The sequence below is a fragment of the Ovis canadensis genome, chromosome 6 (assembly GCF_042477335.2).
Source record: "Ovis canadensis isolate MfBH-ARS-UI-01 breed Bighorn chromosome 6, ARS-UI_OviCan_v2, whole genome shotgun sequence".
NCBI classification, from domain to species: Eukaryota; Metazoa; Chordata; class Mammalia; order Artiodactyla; family Bovidae; genus Ovis; species Ovis canadensis.
In genome coordinates, this window is record NC_091250.1 from 86326173 (window position 1) to 86334225 (window position 8053).

The 8053-nt window shown below is 41.4% G+C and overlaps 1 pseudogene; it reads left to right on the top strand.

Annotated features, from left to right (window-relative positions):
- The first annotated feature begins 1872 nt into the window (after window positions 1-1872).
- On the top strand, window positions 1873-2261 carry LOC138931548 (mitochondrial pyruvate carrier 2 pseudogene; annotated as a pseudogene).
- Window positions 2262-8053: the final 5792 nt, after the last annotated feature.

The following is an 8053-nucleotide window of genomic DNA, read 5'->3' on the forward strand; positions in this document are numbered from 1 at the left end:
TACTTCTTTTGAAATGTCAATTTTCACTTTTTTTTTTATAGAAAAGATTGTTTTAGGATGCCCTCATTTTGTAGGTAACTCGTATGCTGGTAGCACAGCAACACAGGGCCCCAAGGCTCTCCCAGTGTTCAGAGACTACATCAGAAGGCAGGCCAAGAGCAGAGAAGTCAGGGGTCTCAATAATTCACAAACTACTTGACAGATCTCACAAAGAATGGAAAAGTGACAGGATATTTTGAGACAAGAGCGAATTAACGTTTTAAAAAAGTAAAGTGAAACCCTTTCCAAACATATGGGTGAACTGGGATGGACTTTTCACAAATGGGACTATAAAAAGGTCATATTTAGATAAGCAAGTTGTAGAGTCAATTACATATTATGTTTTAAGAGATGACCTCACCACTGAACTGCACCATCTGGGTCTGTTACAATAGAGACAAATTGCCGGGAACAATAGTGACATGAGGCATTCAGGATGCAAAGGCACTGTTTCTTAGTTTTTTTTCCTGTCTTTAATGGAAGACGCTATCTCTGAAGGACACAGTCCCTCTCCAAGGCAAGGTTTGCAGTAACCTAGTGAGGCTTATCTGGAGTTCTCGCTGACAACACTCACATTTGGAGCCACTCATCTTTACACCACAAATCAGAGAAGCACCAAGGAAGGCTCAGAAACCCTAACAGGGAACTTTCTCAAGCAGAGATGAAAACAATTTACATAGCCACTGTAAATAGTTAATAAAATCCATTTTACAGCCCATCTACTTAGATTTCCATTACATCCTGTTCTGTTTCAAACATGCATTTTTCTTTTGGATTGTTAGGCAATAAAGAGTCAAGCCATTTATCAAGCAGTGTCTTAGGACTCCTTTCAAATGTTTTACCATTTTCAGGATATACCGTGGCTTCTATAATTAATCTCCTGGTAGAAAGCTGTTTCAGAAAGACTCTAGTCCAACGGAGAGAAAAGTAGTCTCTTCTTGGGAGTTTCTTTGATTCTTATAAGTAGAAATGTTCAGAAACAGATGCTGGTGATATTATCATGTATTGCAAATTGTCCATTTGAGACAGATAGAAAAAAAAAAAAACACCAGTGGAGTATGGTCTCCTCCCAAAACTGTCCTGTGACAGAGCTGATGTTCCACAGGCTCCACAGTCAACTCAGTGTGAGGCTAAGATGAGGTTATCCTTCAGAGTAAGGCTGGGTTTCCACAGTTCTCACACCTGATGGAAACATAAGTCATGTGAGGGGTCCCCCTCACCTCACACACCTGCTTGCCTTCAGTACTACCAGCTACCACTTGGCATTTTCCATGTCTCAGGACTTGTTCTTATTGTATACATGTGTGCTCACTTCATCCTCACAGCAGCTCTGAGAAAGGTACCATATGACACCCAATTTTCAGATTAGAACATTGATGCCAGGGCCAACTCCTGAGGCCAAGAGCCAAACCCAGGCAGCCTGCCTGAGTCTAGCCTCTGCAGCAGTGGGTGCCCATTTTTAATTCTCACCACCTCCTTTGTGCTGGCACACAGTAAGACCGTTCAGCCATCTCACTCCACAGATGGAGACAGAGGCATACAGTTGCCAAGTGGCTTGCCAAAAGTCAAGTACAAGACAGAAGCTCAGGTTGCTTGACAGTCAGGCCAACTTTTGCTACTTTATATCCTTCTTCCTCTTCATGGAAAAAAATAAACAATCTCTGGGGCGGGCCACTAGGTTCACAGGGAAGCAGACTGAGCTACAGGAAGGGCTCCCTGGAGGAGAGGAGGGTGCGAGGCAGCAGGAAATGACAAGCTGCTCTCCATGGCCAGCCAGGGACGAGCACGTGGCCAGGCTCCCACCGGGTGGCCCACAGTCACTCATCTGCAGAGATGTCAGTGCCCGGCACCTGGGGACTGCAGGCCACCTACCATCAGGTCCTTGATAAACTGGAGCTCCTGGTTCCTGAGAAATCAAGGCTGATGTGCAACTCCCGGGAGGTCCTGGAAGAGTATTTTTCTGGGCTTCAATTAGTGAAAGAGCATAGGCGTGTGCTGGGCTGGTTGACATGGCCAGACCTGCAGAAAAACTCAGTCCAATCTTCTGTTTTGATGACTGCAGGTTTATTTGGGTTTGACTACAGGGTTTACACAATTATAATTATTTCCCCAAACTGGAGTCTGTTTGCTGCTGAATTCTTTATCATGACAGCAAGAACCTCTCACCTCTTTCGTATTTGGAGATATAACCAAGAAAGCTAAAAGCTAAAGCAAACAAATGAGTTCCTGACCATATAAATCCCTAACAATCTAGATGTGGACATAACCATTGAGACCTATTAACAGTTTGATTTATTATTTCAGTTATTGATGAGGTGATGCTAACTGTGCTAATATTTGTAAAGCATGATGCTCTAACTGTAATTGGGAGATGGCACTTGATTCAACAGGGGGAAGAAAAAAAGTAAGTTTTAATAATAAACAAATAAGTAAGTAAAACCAACAAAACCAAAGCTGTGGTTTTACTTCTTTCTATGACATTCCCTCTTGGGGTCTCAGGAAAGGGCAGAAGACCTTGTTGGTCTCCAACACTGAGCAGAGCAAACGCCCCTCTGGGCCCAGGTTCTGTCCAAAGCAGCTGTGGCTCTCCTCCTCAAAGGCAGAGAGACCTGGTTTGATTGGCCTCCCAACCCGAACTGAAGGTTTTGAAAGGACTTCTCGTCCTCAGGCATATTAACAATAAATATTAGGACGTGCTCTCAACCGTAGGGTGCACAAAGGATCGAGAAAACAACTTGGAAAACCAGAGAGTCTGGATGATCTCCAGGAGAAAGCTCTGGTCTCCTCTAAGAAACTTGATGGGATGATCATCTTTACTTCTTCATGTCAAGTCTCCATTTTTGTTTGTTTCATTTTGGCCTTTTTTTAAATTTAATTTTTATTTTATATGGGGTATAGTTGATTTGTAATATTGTAAGTTTTTGTTGCACAGCAAAGCGGTTCAGTTATGTGTATACATATATCCATTCCTTTTCAGATTCTTTTCGATATAGGTTATTACAAAATATTGGGTTGATTCCCTGTGCTATACGTAAGTCCTTGTTGATTATCTACTTTACATATAGTAGGGCATACATATGTGTGTGCTAAGTTACTTCAGTCGTGTCTGACTTTTTGCGATTCTATGGACTGTAGCCCACCAGGCTCCTCTGTCCATGGGATTCTCCAGACAAGAATACTGGAGTGGGTTGCCCTGCCCTCCTCCAGGGGATCTTCCTGATCCTGGGATCGAATCCTCATCTTGTGCGACTCTTGCATTGTAGGCAGATTCTTTACCTTTGAGCCACCGGGAAAGCCCATATAGTAGTGTGTATATGTTAGTCCCAGACTCCTATTTTATCCCTCCCCTCCTCATTTTGGCTTTTAAACACAGTTATACTGAGGACTCAGGTGGCCTTTGTGGGCCAGTCTGACCCCTGTCAGAAGACATTTAGGCATCATTTCGTCTGCATGACACCCTGATGATGTGCTTACCATAGTGTTTTCTTCCCACATGAGGGAAAGCTTGGTTGTACTGAAATCACAGCCATGCAGTGCACAGGTAGATTCAGCCTCTAACAACATCACTTGATGAAACAGGCAATCATCACACATGGAAAATCTCAAGTCACATGAATGCCATCTGTATTTATCAGAGTGCAGGAAACAGGAAGAGAGTGTTCATGCCAAATGGGTATTTAGGGGAGTTTAATAAAAGGAGCATTTTACAAAAGTGGGGGCAGGGTAAGCTAGGGGTCGGGGTTAAGAGGTACAAACTACTATGTATAAAATAAGCTATGAGGATATATTGGACAGCACAGGGAATATAGCCAATATTTTATAGTAACTGCAAGTGGAGCATAATCTATAAAAATTTTGAATCACCGTGTGCTACACCTGAAAATAATATAATATCATAAATCAAAAATACTGCAATTTAGAAAGTCATAAACTTTCAAAATATACGGGAAAATGTGAACAATGGCAGGTTAAGTGAAGAAGCAGGATATAAAATTATTCATATGTCATATTTATGACTATTAAAAATGTTGACTATTAACAGGGAGTTAACAAAAATTATGAGTTGTGTTTAGGTTATGAGTATTTTTCTTTCTTTGCTAAACTTGTAATGGTGTTATCAAATTTTTACTGCTAATATAAATAAAAGACTTTTTAAAGACAAAAAAACAGAGATGAGGACAGAGTTTAGGGAGACAACACAAGAGATGGTGCAATATCCCAAGGCTAGCACACACAGGGAGCCATCACCCCTGGATATAAAGAGAACGGTTTATGGGAATCAGAGAGAGAGCTGTTTGGGGAGGGCCACGTGACAGGAGCTGTGGCTTCTTTGAGGGACACAGAAAACCACAGTGAACCCACACACAGAGGGAGACGGGACACTAGTTACTCCAGCTGCAGCTCTCCTGCCCATTGTCCAAACTGTACCCCAGGAAAAGGCAGCCTACAGATGAGGTCCATGGGGCAGGACGTGCCAGGCCTGTGCAGGGAGGAGGGCAGAGGGAAGACCCCCGGCTCACCATTTCATTAAGTTTCTGAGGTACAATAACATCAGCGTGCCCTCCTGCTGTGACATGAGTAGCTTAATAAAGAAGTAATTAGGAAAAAAATCCTCTGCATACATGGAATTAGGTGGCTAATTTTATGCCGATGGCAAAAATCAGTGTTGTAGATTCCTCATTGTGTTTTATGAGTCAGAACTGGGTGGTACACTGAAGAGCCTTAGGAATATGAGCCTTGAAATAGGACCTCTGATACCTGGCAAAGTAGAGCCAGTGGAAATCCACTCCCGCCACGATGACGGTCACAATTAAACAGGAACGTGGGTTTAAGAAAGGGGGTCATTGGGAGTTGAAATTATTGACATAAAATCTCTTGAGGTACGCAATGCACTGAGAGGCACATGTTTGAATGTAGTTAATAGAGCCTGGCTGTGGTCTGTCCCACATTGTTTTGTCTGGTTTCCTTTAGCAGTTCAGGCAGAAGACCAACCAGAAGGAGGGAAGATGGGGACATGCAGAGAGGCATCCGGAGCTCTTTGCTGTTGTTTTAGCTGCTCAGTCCTGTCTGACGCTTTGTAACCCCATGGACTGTAGCCCACCAGGCTCCTCTGTCCATGGGATTTCCCAGGCAAGAATACTGGAGTGGGTTGCCATTTCCTTCTCCAGGGAATCTTCCCGACCCAGGCATCGAACCCAGGTCTGCTGTATTGGCAGGTGGACTCTTTATCGCTGAGCCACCAGGGAAGCCCCAGGGCACTTTAGTGATTTTCTAAAGTCACAAAAGTCAATTTGTGATTTTCTTTTTTTTTTTTTCTGTCATGCTGCATGGCATGTGGGAAACTTAGTTCCCCTGTCAGGGATGGAACCCACACCCCCTGCATTGGAAGCAGGGAGTCATAACCGCTGGATGGGCAGGGAAGTCCCCCAAAGTCAGTTAGGACATCCAGGGTTATCCTAATGAACCTAGTGAACCTAGCTCCCAATCTCTTGGTTGGAGCCTCTTTTCTCTGAGGGAGGCCACTGGTGTTTGGATAAACAGCATGATGTGGTGTTACAAGCAAAGACTTTAGAGTATAGTTATTAGCTGGGTCATTTTGAGCAAGTCAAATAACCTATAGAAGCCTGAGTTTTTGCTCAATGAAATGGGGAAAATACCTCTTTCTTCTAGGGTTGTTTCATGAATTAAATGAGATCGTGTATTAAAAATGCTTGAAAGAGTACCTAGCACATAATTGGTGTTCAATAAATATTTTAATGGCAAATATATGTCTAGAGACGTTCATACATATAAACACATATTTGCCCATCTATTTATAACTAGAACTATTTGGCCTTCATAAGGGATGGGAGTGATCATGCTGGTCACTGGGGCCCTTTGGCCATGAGAATACAGTGTGACAAGAGGCTCTTCATTTTTCTTCCTCTTTCTAGCAACCCTTCTCCCAAAACATGCATACTTAAGTTAGCTCTCTCCTTTTAGCTATGTGCCCAAATTCTTCCTGAACCTATATCCTGATGCACAGACATCCATGTATGAACCTTAGAGATTTGTCTCTTTTAAAAATTCTGATTGATAATTACTATACACTTGTTAATTTAATTATAAGTTTATCAATATTTAGGATATCATAACAAAGTCTTAGATGCTCCCTCTCTTCCACTCTTTTCTCTCATCTCACAAATTGCTTTACGGTGAAAGAGATGGTTTTTCCAAAGGTCTGGTATGACTTGGGAGCAGAGGTCAGAAAATTGTTTGTTACACTTTAATTTGACCAGAATGGAACTAAAGATTTCAATTTAGTAGATATATTGGTTTGTTTCACTTACTACTGACTCCAGAATGTACCTGATGGTTTTAAAATGTTATGTGTTTTTAATATTTTTAAGGGATTTAAAAAATGCATTGCCTTAGGTGGTTAAAGCCAATGCAAAATTCTACCAGCTCCTTAGAAATTTCATTCTTGGGCCCATATCCTTGAAAGGTATTGACCCCTACAAATAGCTAATACTGTAAAAGTTGACAGGCCATTTTAACCTCCTAATTATATTCTACACATCATGCATTTGACCTTACAGAGACAACTTGATGGGTTTCTGCCATATTAATTATTCCTCACTGTTTTGCAGTGATCCTGTAACAATCCAAACCTAGTGGATGAATGCAGGACTGTTTCTAGGCTCCAGGGAAGAAGCTGGAATGGTGATTTAAAAACATCCAATGTAATTTTCCTCTACCAACCTTATTTTCTTTCCTGAAACTGTGAAAAAAGACCTCTGAGGTGATTTTGCATTTGTTGTCTTCTGTAAGTTCTTGCAAATTTTTAACACTTTCTAAAACGTCTTTGAAATTATGAGGCATCTTATTTTGAATACCCTCCTTCAATTTTTATGCATCTTAAAATCAAAACATTTATTACTAGGCAATATTACTTTAAAACATGAGGCTTTTTCTTTTCATTTTCATTTTATTTTTTACTATGGATGCTTTCATCAGCCACGGTATTTTTTAGTATATAATTTTTAAAGGTTACACTCCATTTACAGTTATTGCAAAATATTGGCTGTATTTCCTGTGTTGTACAGTATATCCTTGTAGCCTACTGTACATGCAATAGTTTGTAACTCTCAATGTCCCGACCCTGGATTGCACCCCATCTCCCCAATGGCAATCATTAGTTTGTTCTATGTATCTGTGAATCTGCTTCTTTTTTGTTATACTCACTAGTTTGTTGTATTTTCTAGATTCTCTGAGTCTCTGTCTCAAGTGTTTAATGGGACACTTAAGAGACCTAATGTGCAAAGTTTCATTTAATTTTCCACCCCTAACATTCCTTGTCTGAGGCTGAGTTTGTCTTCCTAATGAACTAGACAATAGTCGGGGTTGCTGAACAGTCTTCTTCCCTCCTTGTTTGTTACACCAAGTGCAGTTGACATGGCCCCTCTTCTCCTTCGTTTGGAGCAGGACTTCACCTGAGTGGGTCATTTTCCTCTCCCTGCACCAAGTCATCTCAGAATAAGACCTGAACATTGCCAATGGCTGCATTTGGAAGGCTGATTGTCAGCCTGTTCTCACAGGCCCTGTGAGTGTATTAAATGGAAGCCCCCTGTGCAAAACTGGATTCTAGAATCCAATTTTTTCCTGTTCCCTGTCTCCCTTTATTACTTAGGTCTTTTGATTCAACAACTCTCTCTAGCCATATTTTCTTTAATGGAAAAATGTGATTGAATAGGAACTGAATAATTTGAATGGAGTCTCAAGTCTCCCATCTATATCCCTGTGTCTATTTATGCATGTGCGTCTCCAGTAGGTGCTTTGTGCCAGGCACTGTGTAAAGCAATTTACACTTAATCTACACAGCAATCTTACGAGACAGATACTAGGATGGAGATGATGTTGATGAGAGAGCGCTTAGAGGGCTTAAATGTTTCAGTGAATTAGGCTTAAATAATTTACCCAAGTTAGTACTAATGGACATGAAATTAAAACACAGCTTTACCTGACTCTAGAGTGT